This window comes from Bos taurus, chromosome 12, assembly GCF_002263795.3.
Source record: "Bos taurus isolate L1 Dominette 01449 registration number 42190680 breed Hereford chromosome 12, ARS-UCD2.0, whole genome shotgun sequence".
NCBI classification, from domain to species: Eukaryota; Metazoa; Chordata; class Mammalia; order Artiodactyla; family Bovidae; genus Bos; species Bos taurus.
The window spans coordinates 72,925,909-72,944,988 of NC_037339.1; the positions used below are offsets into that span (position 1 = coordinate 72,925,909).

At 45.1% G+C, this 19,080-nt stretch overlaps 1 protein-coding gene and 1 long non-coding RNA gene across 2 annotated transcripts in view; one reads left to right on the top strand and one right to left on the bottom strand.

The window, feature by feature from the left end:
* The window catches only part of CLDN10 (claudin 10), a 104,805-nt gene that overhangs the window by 21,261 nt on the left and 64,464 nt on the right, over positions 1-19,080 (top strand). The window lies entirely within an intron of this gene.
* Positions 9,729-12,166, bottom strand: LOC104973643 (uncharacterized). Its single transcript, XR_810329.4, has 3 exons — positions 12,003-12,166; positions 11,441-11,624; positions 9,729-11,209 (listed from the first exon to the last, which is right to left on the bottom strand). It is a non-coding gene; the product is annotated as an uncharacterized lncRNA (long non-coding RNA).

Sequence of the window (19,080 nt, forward strand, 5' to 3'; positions counted from 1 at the left end):
TAAAATAGCAATATTCCAATTCTATTATCCCTCTTCATTTATTAGCTCAAATTCCTCTAAAAGGAGAAATTTAGTTCATAAACTATTTGGTTATCCTTCAATCACAACTTCAGTATAATCTTTCAGGAAAAAGGTTGAGCAATTATTTTTCCTTTTTCTTTATTTCCCAGTTTTCAGAATAGAAAGTTGAATTCTTAGCTTCCTTCAAAGGTGTGTGTGTTGGGGGTGGGGGGATAATTACATGAACTCATAGATTTTTAACATATTCATTGTGCCTCAACCCTTTGCAGATCTTTTTCCATTTCGTGTCGAAACTGTATAATCTCTGGCCTACAGAGATCTCTATTTCTTCAGTTTGGACCCTAAGTCTTTGGGGCAAAATCTTGTTGTCATACCAACAAGCGATCGTGGCTTGTTGGTGTGACAAGACATTCCGGGCTCATCCTTGGTGACCTGGATCAACCATTTCTCCAAGAAGCTCTGTTCCTTTTAGTGGAAAATGTTATTTAGTAGCATAGTTGAGATGCTAAAGGTGTTTGGTGCTATGGGTTAGTCAAGCTATCTAGGCCTTTGTAACAGACAGAACTAGAAAGAATATTTTTTAAAAAAACAGAAAACACATATGTATTCTTACTAATATTTCTAAATCAAACTTAAGCTACAGGGTTTTTATTTTACCTCTTTGATTTGATCTGTATATCACTGTTTTCTTGCACTGAAAATCTTGGTTCCTAATGAAAACTATATATTTTATTTTGTGGCAAAATATATTATTATTTTATAACTGTATCAGAAGTCATAATATCGGCAGGGGTGGAAATCATGCTAAAAAGTAAACTCCTGAAAACCATTTGAAATTTCTTTGCAGTTTGGGGATTGTTTTTTTTTTATCTTTTCTTTCTTTTTTTAAAAATTAATTAATTTTAATTGGAGGCTAATTACTTTACGATATTGTAGTGGTTTTTGCCATACACTGACATAAATCAGCCATGGGTGTACATGTGTCCCCCATCCTGAACCCCCCTCCCACCTCCCTCCCCATCCCATCCCTCGGGGTCATCCCAGTGCACCGGCCCTGAGCGCCCTGTCTCATGCATCGAACCTGGACTGGTGATCTGTTTCACATATGGTAATATGTTTCAGTGCTATTCTTTCAAATCATCCCACCCTTGCCTTCTCCCACAGAGTCCAAAAGTCTATTCCTTACATCTGTGTCTCTTTTGCTGTCTCGCATATAGCTAATCAATGAATATAGTAAAGTTGCAGGATATAAAATTAACACACAGAAATCCCTTGCCTTCCTATACACTAACAATGAGAAAACAGAAAGAGAAATTAAGGAAACAATTCCATTCACCATTGGGACAAAAAGAATAAAATACTTAGGAATAAATCTATGTTTTCTTTCTTGATATGTACCCAAGTAGAACTAAATGATCTAATTGGCTTGACTTTGTGCTCGGACATGTCCAACTCTTTGTGCCCCGTCATGTCTGACTCTTTGTGCCCCCTGGACTGTAGGCCCTCCAGGCTCCTCTGTCCATGGAATTTTCTAGGCAAGAACATTGGAGTGGCTTGCCATTCCCTTCTCCAGAGGATCTTCCTGACCCAGGGATCAAACCTGTGCCTCCTGCATTGACAGGCAGATTCTTTACCACTGTGCCACAGGGGATGTCTACAGTCCAGTTAGTGTGGTTTAAAAATAGAAGCATTTAAGAAGTTCAGGTTCAGCTGAAGAGAATTTTAGCTAACTTTGGAGGCAGAAATGACACAATCTGGAGCCATTATGATCTCAGTGCTGTAATCAACTATTTATTAACTCAAGTTTCTGCTAATTCAGGAAAGAATATGCACATAGTTATATCTGCAATAATTGCTTTCACTTAACCAGCTATATTTAGTAGGAGGTAGAACCTTGCTAATTATCAATTTCCCAACTGGTTGAGAGTTCATTTCACTCGTGAGGCTTTGGTCTTCTGGAGGCAAGTACAAAGTCCTAGAGCCACGGAGGGCTGGCTTGTTACTGAAACTTACAGGTTACCTGGTTTAACCACTTCGGTTTGCAGAGGCAGAAACTAAGCCCAGCAGAGTCTATTAACCTCTCTGACATCACACAGCTAGTTAGCAGCAGGGACAGAACCAGAAAGCAGCCTGCCCTCACCCTCCATACACTTTGCCTTGCTCCCTTGCTCCTCTGTGTGAATTTTCACAATGAGCAGAGGCCCAGTGGAAACTTGAATCTCAAGACTCAAAACGATCAATGTTTATGAGCACCTGCCCTCCATCATTTGGCAGATATTCCTAATTGGCTCCAAGTATATAGCAAGATGGCTTTTATTGTCTACTTTTTCCCCCTGTACCGGTAATAAACTGAAGAAAACATGTATTTGGTACAAAGTTAAAACAGGAGATTCTCAAACATTTAAGACAACTTTCCCATACTTTTACCAAAAAGCAACACAACATTACTTTAAAAGTAATTTCTACTGTCCGGGTAGTAAATGTTGTCTGTGTTTATCTAATTCAATAAATCACAACCATGGACTGGGCTAACGGATTTTTTCCAATAAACAAAATTCTCCAACTAAGGAACTAGCTGCCTTGTAAGTTAGTGAAGTGGGGGATGGAAGGCCGTGAGTTATCATCAGAACCTGCAGAGGGCATTTCTGCAGCGGTCGAGCGATGGGACTCAATGATATCCACATCCTTTGTAACCCTGAGAATGGATGAGAGATTCGGACACTATAACTCGTGTGACGTTTCTATTAAAGTGGCTTATTTGGGTTGGAGAGTAGAAACTATTTATACAAAGACACAACTTGTGTCTTCCTCAAGTTCAGTTTCCACTCACAGCTTTGACCTCAGAGCCTCAACATATCAGAGAACCAGCCAGAGTGAGCCCTAGGGGAACGTCTCCATGGCAGGATCGTTCTGGGAGCCCCCTTCACACACACAGGACAGGCTTTGTGCAAATCACAGCAACTGGCTGTCAGCCACGCTCTTCCTGATCTAGCAAGTTCTTTCCTTCCTTCTCTCTCTAGTTGACTTCTATTTAAATCATACACGTGTCCTCACTCTGATACCTCCCTGCACACATCTGAAGTTTATTAGAAGCTAACTCCTTAGTCCAAGGGGGAAACAGAAGCAAGGGGACTCCAAAATTTGGGACTCGGAAAGTTGTTCACCTACAGCCTGGGTGCTTTCAAAGTCACCCACCAAGTACTGAGCCCTCCTGTGCCCAGGCTCCCAGACACGTGCTGAGGTCCCTGGAGGAGACACAGCTGCTGCTCTTCCAGGCTGAAGGAGGAAGGAGAGGAGGAATGAGCTGACGCAGGAGAGTCTGGGCCCAGGCCGGGGCTGGGGCAGGGGCCAGGGCGGGGGCGGGGGAAGGGGGTTGGGTCGGGGTGGAGGGGTGGGGTTCATCTCACAGAGGAGGAGGCGTCCTGCTGGGCAAAGCGATGTTTCACTTTTGACCCGAGAGGAGAGTAAGAGTCAGTCAGTAAAAGACAGAGGAGGCTTTCCAAGCAGTGGAAAGACAGGCCCAAAGGTCAGAACAAAGGAGAGGTTTGTGGATTCGAGGAACTGAAAGGGATTAAGACACGTTGGAGCTCAGGCTGGAGAGAGAGAGAGTCTGGAGATGAAGCAGGAGAGGAGGCAGGACTCAGGTGGTGGAGGCCTATCCCCTCACCCTCTGATGGGCTACATGCCTGTGTGCTAAGCCGCTTCAGTCATATCTGACTCTGCGACCCCATGGACTGTAGCCCGCCAGGCTCCTCTGTCCATGGGATTCTCCAGGCAAGAGTACTGGAGTGGGTTGCCATGCCCTCCTCCAGGGGATCTTCCCAATCCCTTCTATGCACACCGTCTTCAGTCCTAAAGGAGTCCTTCCGCAGCTTCTTACACACACCGTCAGGGTTTTTCACTGAGTAAAGTCCAACATTTGCTCAGCACCTATTAGGGGCAGGCATGATATTGGGCCTGAAGAAAAGCAGTAATAACACACAACCCTCCATAAATTCATAAAATTATGTTCTGTCTTTTTAAAACACCAAATATTAACCACAACAAATACATCCAAGAGCCCAGAGACAAAAATTAAGGAATAAAAACACAAAACAAAAAAAACCCACCCCATTAACACCTTTAGACTAAATTTTAGAAGAGACACATCTCTACAGTCAAAATCAAAACGTTAAGGCAAGAAATAACGTTCTAACTTATTTGACAGTGCTTTTCTATTGAGGTATAATTGACATAAAACATTAGTTTCAGGTGTACAACATGATTTGCTACTTGGATGTATTGCAAAATGATTTCCACAATAAGTCTAGCTAACATCCATCACCACTTTTAAGATCTACTCTTAGCAACTTTCAAATACACAATACAGTGTTATTGACCATTGTCACCATGCTCTATGTTACATCCCCATGACTCATTTTATAATTAGAAGTTTGTATCTTTTTACTACCTTCAACCATTTCATACCACCCACCATATCTTCAACTACCAATTTGTTCTCTGTATCTCTGAGTTTTGTTGTGGTGGGTGGTTTTTGTTGTTTTTTTTTTTTTTAGGGGGTGGGGCTTTTGTTTTTGATAAAGTATTTTTAACTTCAGAGTGTGGATGAGAAACGCGCACCATGACCAGCCTCACAGTGGAGGCTGACTGCACTGACCATGGTGTTTAGAATCCAGGGCTCGCTGGGCATTGGGCTTCTGCTCAGGACACACCTGAGATCTTCATGTATATTAACAACACCCTGGGGAAGGGATGCACCACAACACGATGATACAACAAGGGCTGAGGAAGAGATGGGCCATGGGCATCCCAGGTGGCTGTAATACCCCGTGACCCCAAGTGACAGGGACCAGGGAAGAGTTCTGTCAACCAGGCACCACCCTGTGACGGCTGAGTCGAGGCTGAATACTAAGAGCGAGTTCCCTTCACATCCTATTTCCTGAAGTTCTCATTTTTTAGATTTAGCTGATCTCCAACTTGAGTGTGCATTAGAATCACTTGGAAGGTTTGTGAACCTGAGCCCCACCCCTGGAGTCTGACTCAGCAGGTCTGGGGAAATCTGTATTTGTGGCAAGTTCCCAGGTGATGCTGCTGCTGGCGGTCCAGGGACCACACTGTGAGAATCACTGATGTGCTTCTTCCACAAAAACTGCCCAAGCCCTGCTCGGAGCCAGCTGTTCAGCTTTGGAGGACACAAATCCCTGCCCTCCAGGGGCTCGCCCACTAGGGGAGGAAACAGAAATACAAAGGAAGTAGTGTAACATGAGGCAGTAAAACAAGGCTCTACTGGGGGGTTAGAAGAGGCTGTGATGAGCTCACTGAAGAGGAATGCCCCCCCCCCAGCAGTCCTGGGGAGCTGAGAGCAGGTCAGCCTGGGCTTCCCGCATGCAGGGAGTGGAGTGGTTGCGAGACTAGGAAGAAGGAGCCACATGCACGGAAAGGGCAGGAGGCTCACGAACAGTGGTCTGTGTCTCAGTGGAACTGGTGGGGGAAGGGAGAGAGAGTTCATAGAAAGTGATCAGGGATGGAGGAGGCATCAGAGAGACTGATAAAGGGTCCTGAGGAGGGTGAACTGATGGGATCTGCCTTTTGGGAGGATGGTTCTGGTGATGGGAGCGATAAAGGTGGGGGCGGGGCTGGGGCGGGGTTGGGGCCAGGCCTGTCTGGAGGCTGATGAGTGGAACAGGTGAAACCATGATCCTGAGCTCCAGCAGGAGATAAAAGGATGAGGCTGGTGGATCCCAGGGACACGTTAGCACAGGTCAGGGTCTTGGTGAGGAGTGTTAAACCTCACAGGTCCCCTGGCTTTGGGCTTGCCTGGGGTGAACTAGATCTGCTAAGGGGTTAAGGAGACACACACACACACACACACACACCAGCATCTCGTGGTGTGAGCAGGAGTGTGTGAGTCACTGGCTGTGTCCCACAGCTTAGACGGGGCAGCAGCAGCTCAGGGCCAGGGTTTAAGGGCCCCCTTGCTCCCTGCCTCCCGCACCCTCTACATATGGGGCCAGGGGGCATCCCAGTGGCTGTGGAAGCCCCCTGATGGGAGAAGCGAGGGGTGAGAAAGAAGAGCATCTGGGCCTCAGTGAGGACCAGCCCTCTCTTTTGGGAACTGCAGGGTTTCCTGGAGCTGCCATGACAAGCTCCACGGACTGGGTGGCTTAAGTAGCAAAAATTCAATCTCTCACCGTTTGGAAGGCCAAAAGTCTGAAATCAAGGGTGGGGCGGGGAGCTGCTCCCTCTGAGGGCCGTGATGACCTGCGTCTCTCCTGCTGCTACTGCTAGGTCGCTTCAGTCGTGTCCGACTCTGTGCGATCCCATAGACGGCAGCCCACCAGGGTTCCCCGTCCCTGGGATTCTCCAGGCAAGAACACCGGAGTGGGTTGCCATTTCCTTCTCCAGTGCATGAAAGTGAAAAGTGAAAGTGAATTCGCTCAGTCGTGTCCGACTCTTAGCGACCCCATGGACTGCAGCCTACCAGGCTCCTCCATCCATGGGATTTTCCAGGCAAAAGTACTGGAGTGGGGTTTCTGCTAATTTGGTGACAATCTCTGGTGTTTCTTGGCTTGGAGACAAGGCACCACCATCCATCTCTGCCCTTCACTTCACCTGGTGTTCCCCCATGTCCAAATGCACCCTTTTTCATAAGGACAGAAGTCAGACAAGCTGGATTAGGGCTGCCCTAGTGACCTCATCTTAATTACACCTGCAACAACTCCCAGTCCCATTCTGAAGGACTGAGGATGAGGAATTCTATGAATTTGAGGGGTGGGAGACACAATTTAACCCATAATGTGCATGCATGCTGAGTCGCTTCAGTCGTGTCTGACTCTGTGTGACCCTATGGACTGCAGACCCCCAGGCTCCTCTGTCCATGGGATTCTCCAGGCAAGAATACTGGTGTGGGTTGTCATTTCCTCCTCCAGGGGATCGTCCCGTCCCAGGGATCAAACCTTGCATCACCTGCATTGGCAGGCAGACTCTTTACCCCTGGGCCACTTGGGAAGCTCAGGTGACCCACAGGTACATTCAAACATGGAAAGCACTGGCCCCAACTACAGACAAATGAATGGACAGATGGGGGAGAAGAAACGTGACAAGTTAGGAAGGCTTCTTGGAGGAGGCCTCTAGCGATGAAAGCAGCTGCCATTTGGGAAGAAATGAGATCTATTGCTTCCAACTGTGGTCCTCACTTGGCTGCAGGGTGGAATCACCTGTGGGGTTTTGTTAATAAAAAATGTTGACTCCTGCCTCCCCTCCCCCGAGATTCTGATTTAACTGAGATGAGGCTCCAGCCCTGGGATTTTACAGAGCTCCCCTTGTGATTCAAATTTGCAGCCAAGTTTGCAAACCGCTGACCTTTGCCATATTTAAAATATAAAGGACCGTACCTGGACGAGGAAACTGTAAACAGGTCAGGTGATTCTGCAGGAGCAGGAGCGTGCGTTTCTGTGTGTGGAGGGTGGGGTGAATGATGAGGGTGAGGCAAACTTACAGACACCCACCCCTCTTGACAGCTGTGAGGCCTTCCATGGCTTTCCGTCCTCCTCACCTGGACGCCTGGATTCTGCTGCCACCTGGTGGTGGTTTTCAGTATGGCACCGTTGTCCCTGGAGGTTTCATACAAGCCCCGCCTTAGTATTAGTATTAGTCGCTCAGTCGTGTCTTTTTGCGACCCCGTGGACTGTAGCCCGCCAGGCTCCTCTGTCCATGGGATTCTCCAGGCAAAAATACTGCAGTGGGTTGCCATTTCCTCCTCCAGGGGCCTTTCCCAACTGTGCATAAAGGAGACTTCATTAATGTGCAGTCGAGGATACCCCAGGTTAACTGTCATAGAAAACTGTCTCTTGAGCCTTTAAATTCTATACCAATTCTACACCTCTGGTTGGCCGATTGTTTGTTTGTTTATTTAGGTTTTAAGGTGAATGACCTGGGGTTATGTATTTCAATCAACCTGATTGCGAATCTAAAGGCACAGTTGAAATGTCTATTTTTCTTGCCATCCTCAGAAGGCTGCCGTCTATGGGGTTGCACAGAGTCGGACACGACTGAAGCGACTTAGCAGCAGCAGCAGAAGAGATTGCTGCACATCTACTCTATGATTCTCATTCTTTTCAGCTTACAATACAAATAGCTTATTATTTTTTGCAACCTATGTCTTATAATAAAGCAGTGCTGAAAAATTAAATAGAAGAATGTTCAGTTGCCACATAGGCTATGAAAATGATTTGCTGGTGGTGATTTTTAAGCTTGATTCTAAATAGATTTATGAAGAATGGCATTTGGAAGACGTGGTTCAAATTTTGCTTTTTAAGGTATCTTGAAATCATAGGCTCACTCTCCCTAAAATTTCAAAAAGCGTAGAGCTTAGGCTCTTAAGGGTATAGCAGTGATAAAAGCTTTCATAGTCATTTCTAAAAAGCAACACTTTATAGTTTTCTGTCTCCAATGGTTCTCTAATATACTTGTAGAAGGAAGGCAACAGAAAACCAAGAATAAACATGTGAACTAAGCCCCGCCTTAGCTCATCACAAACCTGAGCCTGAGTCCCAAGGTGTGGCTTGCTGGGAGCAAAATCCGGGTAACTGTACAGGATGAGCAGCTCCGCAGTCACTTCAGGAGTTGCTCCTGCACAGAGAAGTTCAGGGAGCTCTAGGTCACTGGCCAACCGCAGGTCTGGTACATGCCTGTCACTGGAGCCTTCCTGTGCCTGGGGTTTGAGGAAATTGGTCTTATCAGCCAGTGACAAGTGCCTATGATATCAAGCATCAGGAAGTGCAGAAGTATAAGGTGACAAGCTTCACAATAAGCAGCAGCTGCCCCTTATTCTGCTCTGTATTGCAGGGTTGTGTTTTTACTTAACTATCACCTTTAAATGTAACAAAAGCTTAGAGGGTGTTAGGATTCCCATCTCAACAGACAAGAAAACAAGCCTACAGAGCTTATGGAAATTGCTTAAGGTCATGCGACTCCTAACTGACAGATGACTCTGAGCCCCCGTGGAACCGCACAGTCTTTCCCCGCTCCATCCGTGTCCCACGGGACCAGGAGGTCTCCCTGCCCAAAGACCTGCTCAGCGGCTTCAGCCTGACCCCCGGGTGGGTCCATGTGGTCCCTCCAGTCACCCGCAGCCCCTTTGCTCCTAGTGCTCCCTGACTCAGGTCCTTCCTTCTGCAGGGCAGCCCCTGAGAGCCCCACGGTCGGCAAGAGGACACCCTTGCCCTGTTCTGGCAGCTTCTCCCTGCAGCCAGCTCCCGGGGGTGGGGTCAGGCCAGGTTGTGAGGTGAATTAGGAGAGAAGCAGGAAGGGAGTGAGCTCATGGTCAGCACCTTCCTCTGACCTGGAACCTCCCTCTCTTCTTCCTGATGCTTCCTGCCCCTCCGGGCAGCTCCTCTCCACACCACCCTCCGCCCCATTACAAATGCTTCTGTAGCTCTGCTGTGGATCAGAGTCACCAGGGGAGGGGTCAGAATGCAGAGTCCTAGGCTCCAGCCCCAAAGATCTGATCCAGGGGGCCACTCAAGTGGGGCCTGGGAATTTGCATTTTTACCAAAAAAAAATGCAATTCTGATACAAGGGGTCCTCTGAGCACACTTTGAGAAGCATTTAACAGACCTGCCAGTCATATCTGTGACCCCAGGTCAAGAGTATAAGTGAAGTCCATACTATTTGCTTAAATATTCATAAGTTATAAATCAAGCTAACACACTCTCAGGTACACCAGCGCTTCTCAAACTGTAATGTGAGCAGGACCCACCCAGGATCTGGAGATTGAGTCAGTAGCTCTGGAGCAGAGACCAAGACTCTGTCTTCCTAACAGCCTCCCAGGCCACGTTTAGAACAGCAGAGCCCTAGGACAGGATGGGCAGAGTGTTTCCATACATTTCCAGGCTTTATGGGCCCCCTGATCTCTGCAACTCCTCAGCTCTGTTGCTGGAACACAAACTTGGCCTTGCACAAATGTGAATGAATGAGTAGGGCTGTGCTCCAATGGAACCTTACTTCCAGACACTGAAATTTGAATTTCATATAATTTTCCTATGACACTAAATATTCTTCTTTGGATGCTTTCAACCTCTTAAAAATGTAAAAACTGTTCTTAGCTCACAGCCCATAATGATAGTGGGCCAGACTTGGCCCCAAATCTCTAAAAGATAAGGATGCTTTAACATAACCACGACATCAACATCACACCTAAAAATAATTAGCAATAATTCTTTAATATCAAATACCTTTCCATGTTTGAATCTCTGAGTGTCTCATTAGTAGATTCACCCCCGTTCTTAAACATATAATCACTAATCTGTCCTTTTCACCAGTAGATGGCACTAAAATCATGACATTTACTAACTTGGTCTAAGCATTTACACAAGAGAAAAGTTATATGCAATTTGTAATTACAGGTGAATATAAGATTACAAAAATTGAAAACAGCCTGATTGCTCTGTATAACGAGATAAACCTAAAAATTTTCCAATTCCAAGAAAAAAAATTATTGCTGTTAAACTTCAATTTTTAAAAAACCAAAAGAGAGAACATCGGGAGCCCATTTCTCTATATTGAGGCTTACCTTTACTGTGTCAACATTCTAAGTGTTAAATAATGGAGGCCCTTATATCTTCATATTCTTCTGCTTAAGAAAAAAATCATTGAATCTATTTGCACAGTTGATCTCTGTTAAATACCCATTACAAATGTACTGTCTGAACTGTATTAAGTGTTCCTACCTCTGAATAAAACAATCTCTTTTCCAAACTTGTTCCATCCTATTGAGAAGAACAAGGAGTCAGGATGTGAGATTTGGATGCAGTCTCTAAGGCCATCTCGTCAAGCCCCCTCAGCTAACAGCAGACTGAAATGTGCCATCTTTCTCCCAAAGATCTCCCTCCTTCCCTCCATCCCTACTCTGCAATATGCATGAACTATTTAAAATATCTAACTACTCAATAATAAACGCTTCATTTTCATGCAAGTGTTTTCTATTTATGGAATATATGCCAATATTTAATAAAATATTTAGTGCACATATTGTATTTGCACAAAACCCAAATTGTGCAATTAACCCTCCCCTTGGCTGTCCTTGAAATATATTCAGCAGAGATTTATCAGGTCCTGCTATGTCCCAGTAAGATCTTGTTCTCACGCTCAGCTGGGTCTTCCATTTGATCTCACATCTTGTAATTTCCTAGAGAGAAGTGAAGACAGCTTTAGGAAATCAGCCTGGATTATATTTCTAAGGGGCAGTATGTATTAATATGACACTTTGCAGCAGACGGTCACAGTAATTCTAGGAAATTTGTTATCCTCTCCTCCTATATTCAAATTAACACGACACTGGAATATCCTTTCTGTTTTGAAAATCGAGTCCTTTATGCAGGGCAGGCCCTATACTTCCCCCTTGACAGTTAGTTTTCACCAGATTTACTCCAAGACTCTCTTCTTTATGGTACATCTTTCCCAAGTTCTGGAGCGTCCAGGTTCTTCTTCCTGCAGCACGTCTCAACATACTCCTGGAAACAGCCCTCTGCTCTGCCCGCGTTGCTTTGCTCCTCTTGGGCTCACCTGCCAAGCCTCCCGCTACACAAGCTTCTGACTCCCACCTGGAAACAGACACACAGTCTCACCTGCGGCCCCTTTCAAGTGTGTTCCGTGAAAGATTCATGGGTGTTGGGGGTGTTCCATAGTCAAAAATCTTGAGAAGTCATTAGTTAAACAAATTTAAATACCTTCCCTTAAACTGCAGAATTTTTCAGCCTTTGATCTCCTAATAGACATTGTGAGTCCTTTAAAATAGGGAGGGAGCAAACTGAGCCTTTCCCAAATCGCTCTGATTGAAGAGCGCCCTCCCTGTATTAAGGGCTTCCCTGGTGGCTCAGACAGTAAAGAATCCACCTGCAAAGCAGGTGAATTGAAGTTCGATCTCTGGGTCAGGAAGATCTTCTAGAAAAGGGAATGGCTATCCACTTCAGTATTCTTACCTGGAGAAGCTCATGGCAGGAGCTGGAGGAGTCTGGCAGGCTACAGTCCATGGGGATGCAAAGAGTCGGACACGACTGAGTGACTAAGCACACACACCCCTCTGTATTAAGTCCGCTGAACCTGCTATAAAAAAAAAAAAATGGTTTAAACAACAGACATTTATTTCCCACAATTCAAGAGGTTGGAAAGTTCAGATTAAAGGTGCTGGCAGTTTGAGTTCCTGCTGTGTCCTCCCTTAGCAGCGGGAGAGGAAGCCAACCTCACCTAAACCTAATTCCCTCCCAAAGGCCCCTCTCCAAGCTCCATCACACTGAGGGCTGGGGCTTCAACGTGTGGATTTGCGAGGACACGTTCAGTCCATAATAACACCTGCTTTTGTTCTTCTCATCTGTAGTATGTTGGATGGAATAAACCTTGGGACACACACTCCAGGGCAGGCTCTGAAGGCAGACCACCTGAGTTGGAAAACAGACACTCCAATTGATCCCAGCTGCGCCCCCTGCTTCTTGACTGTGGGTTGTTTTTGTTTTTTGTTTTTGTCTTGTTTGGCCATGCCATGGGACATATGAGATCTTAGTTCTCTGACCAGGAATCAAAACTATGCCCCATGCATTGGGAGCGAGGAGGCTCCTGGACCGTAAAGGAAGTCCCCTGACTGTGGGACTTCCTACAAATTTCTCCATCTCTCCTTGCTCTAGTCTCCTCATCTGATAAAACAGGGTTAGCAATGGTTCCCATCTCATAGGGTGGCTGTGAGGATTAAATGGGTCGATACCAAGCATTGACAATGAATTGTATAATTAACCAGTTTATCATATGAATTATTACTGAGCATATTAATAATTACTAACTCATTTGATGGCAACATTTAATTGCTGTTTAGGTAGAATATTGCTTTTTACCACTGGGGCAGGGTCAAGCCTCTTTTTTATTTGCTTATTTTTATTGAAGTACATGTAGTTGGTGTACAATATGATATGAGTTCAGTTCAGTTCAGTCCAGTTCAGTCACTCAGTCGTGTCCGACTCTTTGTGACCCCATGAATCACAGCACGCCAGGCCTCCCTGTCCATCACCAACTCCCGGAGTTCACCCAGACTCACGTCCATCGAGTCAGTAATGCCATCCAGCCATCTCATCCTCTGTCGTCCCCTTCTCCTCTTGCCCCCAATCCCTCCCAGCATCAGAGTCTTTTCCAATGAGTCAACTCTTCGCATGAGTTGGCCAAAGTACTGGAGTTTCAGCTTTAGCATCATTCCTTTCAAAGAAATCCCAGGGCTGATCTCCTTCAGAATGGACTGATTGGATCTCCTTGCAGTCCAAGGGACTCTCAAGAATCTTCTCCAACACCACAGTTCAAAAGCATCAATTCTTTGGCACTCAGCCTTCTTCACAGTCCAACTCTCACAACCATACATGACCACAGGAAAAACCATAGCCTTGACTACACGAACCTTTGTTGGCAAAGTAATGTCTCTGCTTTTGAATATGCTATCTAGGTTGGTCATAACTTTCCTTCCAAGGAGTAAGCGTCTTTTAATTTCATGGCTGCAGTCACCATCTGCAGTGATCTTGGAGCCCAAAAAATAAAGGCCGACACTGTTTCCACTGTTTCCCCATCTATTTCCCATGAAGTGATGGGACCGGATGCCATGATCTTCGTTTTCTGAATGTTGAGCTTTAAGCCAACTTTTTCACTCTCCACTTTCACTTTCATCAAGAGGCTTTTTAGTTCCTCTTCGCTTTCTGCCATAAGGGTGGTGTCATCTGCATATCTGAGGTTATTGATATTTCTCCTGGCAATCTTAATTCCAGCTTGTGCTTCTTCCAGTCCAGCATTTCTCATGATATACTCTGCATATAAGTTAAATAAGCAGGGTGACAATATACAGTCTTGACATACTCCTTTTCCCATTTGGAACCAGTCTGTTGTTCCATGTCCAGTTCTAACTGTTGCTTCCTGACCTGCATACAGATTTCTCAAGAGGCAGATCAGGTGGTCTGGTATTCCCAGCTCTTGAAGAATCTTCCACAGTTGATTGTGATCCACACAGTCAAAGGCTTTGGCATAGTCAATAAAGCAGAAATAGATGTTTTTCTGGAACTCTCTTGCGTTTTCCATGATCCAGTGGATGATATGAGTTACAGGTATACAAAGTAGTGATTCACAATTCTTAGAGGCTATACTCCATTTATAGTTATTATAAAATATTGGCTATATCCCCTGTGTTGTATAGTGTATCCTTTTAGCTTATAATGTATCCTTATAGAGTTTGTGCCTCTCAATCCTCTACCCCTCTCTTGCCCCGCCCCACCACCGCGCCTCGCTGGTAACTACTAGTTTGTTCTCTATCTGTGAGTCTGCTTCTTGTTTGTTGCATTCACTAGTTTGCTGTATTTCTTATATTACGCATACAAATGATATCATACAGTATTTGTCTTTCTCCATCTGAGTTATGTCACTTAGCGTAATGCCATCCAAGTCCCTCCACGCCGCTGCAGATGGCAACACTTTGTTCTTTTTTATGTCAAGCCTCTATTTTAGATGGCAGACTCCTAGGGCAAAGTAGCCCTGAGACAAACAGCAAGAGGAGACCTTGAAAACGTGTGCCAGGAATCTGAAGTGGTGTGGCTCGATTTAAGGGAAAAGGGGCTGCTGGTCTCGGTGCCAGAGCTCTGTGCCAACCACCACAGCCCTGGCAGGAAGCGAGCTGTGATTCTGCAAAGGGCAGACCAGCCACACAACGAGGGCGGCAGGCCTGCCCCTCACCCTCTGCTCTCTGCAGACACGGTCCTGCTCACTATAAATAAAACTGCTGTTTGCATCATCTTTAAACTGCATAGCAACTATCATCCATATTTACCTTCCCCAATAATCCTAGAACAGAGAAACTTCAACACAAATATTTCCCCGGAATTTTAAAGAGGTAAGGGGGTTCCTTTATATAACAAGACAAGGGATCTGTGCCAGCCGGGAAACCCAAGTGTTTAAAACTTGTTCAGCATTTTTGCAGCGCAAGAGTAGTTGCTAAACATCGCTCTCTCAAAAGAAAGCAGGCCACTGAATGAATTCTAGACAAAGGAAGTCCTAACAAAACTGGAGAATGAAAAAGGATGTCTCAAAATAATGTCAAACTCAAATTGAGACGATATTACACTTGAACATATTTGAAACCCACACAAAGAGAGAAACAGAATAAAGCTGATTTTTAAAAGCCAACCAAGAGAAAATGTTATGAGCTATTAGCTTCTAGATGTAATCAAACAAAAGCAGAGATTCTTTGTTAGAGCTTTTTAGAGCACTCGAAGAGTTATGGAGTCAGGCTCTTCCTGAGAAATGATCTAAAAGGTCAAAGTCAAGGTCTGAGGCAAGTGCTTCTTTGGAACTCACCCTGCAGCTCTCATCTCCTAGCATCATAGCATCCCCTGCCCCTCCTCATTATTAAGGACCCATAAGGTCCAACTCCAGATTTTCAATAGATATTCCTTAAGGAGAAACCGAGTGGAATCTGTCCTCTGGGAGGAGAACGGGAACTGTTGCTGACAATTGCTGGGGGCTTGGTACAGACAAACCTGAGTGTTAAATACTCCAGGGTATGTTCATAGCATTATTCACAATAGCCAAGACATGGAAACAATCTAAATGTCCATTGACAGATGCATGGATAAAGAAGATGTGGTACATACATGCCGTGGAATGTTACTCGGTCATTAAAATGAAAGAATGCCATTTGCAGCAACATGAATAGACCTGGAGATTATCATACTGAGTGAAGTCAGAAAGGGAAAGACAAATACCATATGATATCACTTATGTGAAATCTAAAATATGACACGAATGAACATACGTATGAGACAGACTCACAGACAAAGAGAACAGACCTGAGCTTGCCAAGGTAGACAGAGGGTGGGGGATGGAAAGATTTGGAGTACGGGACAAGCAGATGCAAACTAGTATATATAGGATGGATAAAGAATAAGGTCCTACTGTAGAGCACAGGAACTATAGTCAATATTCTGTGACAAATCATAATGGAAAAGAATGTATATATGTGTACAATAGAGTCATTTTGCTACAGAGCAGAAATTAACAAAACATTGTTAGTTACTTTTCAATAGAATTTTAAAAACATCAGGGAACCCAGTCATAACAGGGCCTCACTATATATATATATATATATATATATATATATATATAATATAAATATATACGAACTACGTATTTCATATATTCACATATGTGAAAATTGAGGGCAGAGGAGAAAGGGGCGACAGAGGATGAGATGGTTGGATGACATCACCAACTCAATGGACATGAATTTGAGCAAACTCCAGGAGACTGTGAAGGACAGGGAAGGCTGGCATGCTGTAGTCCATGAAGTCACAAAGAGTCAGATATATATTTATAATATATTTATATTGGCTGCATGGCACAGCTTATGGAATCTTTGTTCCCTGACCAGGAATTGAAACTGTGCCCATGGTAGTGAGAGTGTGGAGCCTTAACAACTGGACCATCAGGGATTTCTCAGCCCTACAATATTTTGAGATTTACCTCCAAGAAGTTGACCAACGTCCCACAGCACATATTGAAGAAAAATCGAGCAGGGATTTTTCTGCTGAAATCTCACGTTTCCAGCAGGGAGATGGGGAAAGGAAACATTTTAAAATATGCCAGCGAGCTCTGTTCTTAAAAAGGCCCACCCTCAGGGGAAATCAGTTAACCAGGGCCTCACCTGCTGGAGTGTAATTAGTGAGGGGAATAGAGTGAAGTTTATTTTGTTAAGATATGGAAAGCCACACACAGGCATTCTTATGCACAGAAAAGGAAAAACAATCTGTTTGCCTATATGTTAATTCTCCCACAAATCCTCTGCAGGAAACACTAATCACGTTTACCAAAAGATAGTGCAACCTTTAAACGTTCTTTAAAAGCATCCGTTTACTTATCTGCATAAATTACCATTGACTATTATAACACTTTTTGAAAATTCTCACCAATTTCAAGGTACTGAAATGTAATATCAGATCTTCTGATTCTATTTCTCTGGAAATTTAGCAGAACCCCAGGGTTGAAAAGGCAGGCATTGGTGTAGCAATCCCACCGGTGTAGCCACACGGTTCATTCCTTGCTCAGACGCAGAGTGGTGTGCAAGAGACATCTCAGATTGAAAGCAGCAAGGTTGTTGACCAAGTCACTTATTAGCTCTTATTAGTATAAATACTATGGTCTTTGGAAGTTGGTTTTGGTTCTAACCCAGGCCAACAGTCTCCTTGTGGCTTGTATGAAAGATATTTTTGGCTCCATGAGCAAAGCCAAGATGGTTGTTGGCAGTAGGAGAAATCAGTACCATTTGAAAGCTCTCATCTGTTTGTTGGATTCCTGCCACAACTCTTAAATCCACTAATGAGGAAGTGGGCAAAGCGATGTTTGCAAAGTGAGGTTGACCTGTACTAGGGCTTGAATGAAATAAAACAAACACAATGGTAACTTCGTTTGCAGCAAGCGCTCAGTTCCCAAGTTGCGTCAGACTCTTTATGACCCCCCTGGACTGTAGCCCGCCAGGTTCCTTTCTCCATGGGATTCTCCCGGCAAGAATCATAGACCCAGTTGCCATTTTCCCCTGCCAGGGGATCTTCCCGACCCAAGGTTGGCAGGCAGATTCTTTACCACTGAGACACTGGGGAAGCTCTTCTTAAAAAGGCCTTGTCTTGTGGCAAGACCCCTTCTTAAAAAGGGAACCAGTTAATCATTGGTAAGGTAGGTAGAAGGAACTCAACCTCGCTGCCTGGTCTCTCAAAGGGCCTTCTCTGCTGAGCCAGCCTGGGGTCTCTGCAGCTGCTGATGGGTGTGTGTGTGCGTGTGTGTGTGTGTGTCTGCTGAGCCAGCCTGTGGTCTCTGCAGCTGCTGATGGGTGTGTGTGTGTGTATGTGTGTGTGTGTGTGTGTGTGTGTGTTCCTGCAGAATGAAAGGATAATCTCTGTCCTTCCCCCAAGTCCCCCCTGCCACATCAATGGTCTCTTTCCAAACACGCAGTGAATTATGATGAGTTTTCTTCAGAAGAGTTGACAGATCTCCAAAGAACAGCCCACTTAGTGTAGGAAGAACAAACGGTGGACTTCATCCTTGAACCGTGGACCTCCAGAGGGAAGGGTGCCCCATGGGCACTTCTCCCTGCCACCTGATCTCTCTCGAGCCCTCTCTCAGTGTCCATCCTGTTTCTGAGATCTCAGCTTTTAAATCCATCTGCTGCCTCTCTCCTCCGTCTCAGGAGGAAGTTCTGCCTTCTCAGGTCCACTGTCTACAAACTCCAGTGTCTGTAGCCTCAACCCCTCTCGCCTCGCCCACGGTGGTCCTTCTGTGCTCAATAAAGGGGAAAGTGGGCCTGGTCCTCTTGTGAGGACAGGGTCAGTGGGCCAAGCCTAGCTCAGTCTCTTTAGAAGGACAAGCTGATGTCTTTACTGTTTTAACCAGAAGTAAGAAGACCTTACCATGGGACTTCCCCAATGCCCCAGTGGTCCCAGTGCAGGGGGAAGGGGTTCGATCCCTGGTCATGGAACTAGATCCCATAGGTCACAAGTAAAGGTTCACATGCTGCAATGAGTATCAAAGATCCTGTGTGCCACAACCAAGACCCGGCTCAGCCAAATAAATAAGTGTTTTAAAAATGTATGAAGAGAGACCATCAGAATTAAAAAAAAAAAAAAAAAAGAGCACTTTGCTTAAGTGAACTCTTTGAGGCAAGGAAACATTGCTTTCTATCAGTTGACCCACAGGGGGCACACATTCCCTGGTCACAGGAGAGGACAGGTACTAGGCAGCCCCGAGGGCACTCTCTCCAGCATCTCCATCTTCCTTGAAATCCCAAATCGCATCCTTGATGCCGAGGTGAACAGCAGAAGCGTCTGCAAGCAGGGCCAAAATCCTTGAAGAATTCTTCTAGATCTGCTCCAACGAGTGGAGAGACAGAGCTCCAACATACACCAAAGCCACAATACTTCTAGCTTCATAAAAATACTAGGAGTGGGGCAGAATATAACCAGATTAAAAACAATAACAACAACTTAATTCATCACT